Genomic DNA, 2292 nt, shown 5'->3' on the forward strand with positions numbered 1-2292 from the left:
CCCCCCCCCCCCCCTCATAGTTCTCCTTTTAATCCTCTATATTTCTCTATCCAGCTCTAACCCTCAAACCCTAAAACTGAAACCCTAGTTCCCATTGACAGAAATTCTAACCCTTCCCCACTCTCCTAAAAATTTGTTTTTTTTAAATTTTTCTCCCAATGGAAGAGATTTCCTCTCACTTCCTGTCCTGACAGGAAATAAGGGTAGCCTTGCCCAATAGGGATACAGACCGCAATACAAATCTGTTTGTTTCTCTTCCTCTCAGGCTCTTCGTGGTGAGAGGGAAACCAGCAGAGGTCTTCCCTGCGCTTTTCAAGAAGTGGAAGGTGACCCGGCTGACCTTCGAGGTGGACACCGAGCCGTTCGCCAAGCAGCGGGATGCGGAAATAGAGAGGCTGGCGGCTGAACACAACGTGGAGGTCATACAGAGGGTCTCAAACACCCTCTATGATGTAGAAAGGTGAGTTCCTTATACATTGACTGTGAACTTCTGAGGGTTCCCCCTAGTGGCATGTGTCTGGTTACTGCAAGTTTATTCTGCCTTCCCTGGCTCCGCCTCCCACCTTTTTTAAATGTAAACTTTTCATTTTAATGACATACCTTATTGTAGACCCGGTGATGTCATCACTAGGTCCCTATGCTTCTCTATGCATTGCCCTCACACCTACACTTGTGCAGATTTCGATTCTCTACAGTCTGCGCTCTTGTAGCGGGATGCATGTTCCCCTTGACGGGTGTCATCCATGGGTCTCTTCTCCTTGCACATGTATTTTCCTATGTACTGCGTGTAACACGTGTGCTGCATGCGCAGGGTCATCGCCGAGAACAACGGGAAGCCCCCGCTGACTTATGTCCGCCTGCAGACTGTGCTGCAATCCATCGGACCCCCAAAGCGGCCCTGCAAAGCACCAACCAAGGACGACATGAAAGGTCAGGATTTCAGATTATGGGTCGGGGAAGTTTTATCCCAATGAAGCACTTTGGGGGGAATTTTATCAATAGTGGAGCAGACAGAATCTGGAGCAGTTGACAATGGCAACCAATCAGCATCTCTCTTCAGTTTGCTCAGGTAAGATTTGAATATGAGAGAGAGAAGCTGATTGGTTGCCGTGCAAATCTGCTCCAGTTTTGATAAATTCCCCCTTTTATATTATTATTGTTTCTTTTACTGTAACTCAATATGAACATGAAAACGACGCGCAGGACACGCCTCCCTCCTGGGTGTCTGCAATTTCCCCCCTGGTATTAATCCTTTGCCCATGTATGCCATGGCAGCTGAATCCTCGGGTCCTCCTTATTGTCTGAATGCTGTTAAACCCAATTCATGACCCCGGCCCATTACAGGCTAGGCGCCCAGTACCCATCAGGTAACATGACTAGAACTCTATTGGTCATTTGCATACCTAAAGGATGTTTTAAAGGAGAACTATGGGGGGTCAGTGTCTTTCCCCATAGTTCTCCTAAGGGTCATGGGATGACACAAACTAGCGTCCTCCCGTCACCCTACAGCTCGCGGTATACTGAGACCGCCGCAGCCGGGACGGATCCCGACATTACTGCCGAGATCCACCCAGCTGCGTGATTGACAGCCGGCTCTGCCTATCTAGAGGCAGAGACAGCTGTACCCGCCCCCTCCCCCGTCCGTTCCGCCAGTCAGCGCTGGAGGATCAGAGCGGGGAGTAATCCCTGCGGGGAGCCGTGAGTGACAGTCACGGCTCTCTGCAGGGACATGATCGAGAAGTGAGCGAGCACTGGTATGTGTTCCCTCACTTCCCGGTCTATTGAGCCGACGCGTGACAGTTTCATTGTCACACGTCGGCTCAAACTATGAGGTTTTTTTTTAACTTTTACTGTCTGTATTGCAGTGTAACAGTCGCAGCCTGATCGCTTCAGCTGTCACTTCGTCTCGCTCACAGGCACGGTGGCAGCTGAGCCAGCAGGTTTGTTTTCAAAGGTTAAACTGCGCTGTATTCCATAGAACTGCACAGAAGGCAGTGTCACTGACTGCGCTGGTCTCACATTATGGATCGGGAACCCGTTGGCTTCTTCGTCTCGCTCACAAGGCGCTGTGACAGCTGAGCCAGCAGGTTTGTTTTGTAAACAAAGCCATGTGATCAGCGTTGTTGACTGCCGCTGGAGTCACATGGCTTTGTTTACAAAACAAACCTCCTGGCTCAGCTGTCACCGTGCCTTGTGAGCGAGACGAACTGTTCCTGACCCATAATGTGAGACCAGCGCAGTCAGTGACACTTCCTTCTGTGCCGTTCTATGGAATACAGCGCACTTTCACCT

The 2292-nt window shown here is 50.2% G+C and overlaps 1 protein-coding gene across 1 annotated transcript in view; it reads left to right on the forward strand.

The window, feature by feature from the left end:
• Nucleotides 1–2292, forward strand: part of LOC108794007 (cryptochrome-1-like) — a 16474-nt gene that overhangs the window by 8087 nt on the left and 6095 nt on the right. The gene's annotated exons all lie outside the window — the stretch shown is intronic.

The sequence above is a fragment of the Nanorana parkeri genome, unplaced genomic scaffold (genome assembly GCF_000935625.1).
Source record: "Nanorana parkeri isolate BGI_ZX_2015 unplaced genomic scaffold, ASM93562v1 scaffold802, whole genome shotgun sequence".
Lineage (NCBI taxonomy): Eukaryota > Metazoa > Chordata > Amphibia > Anura > Dicroglossidae > Nanorana > Nanorana parkeri.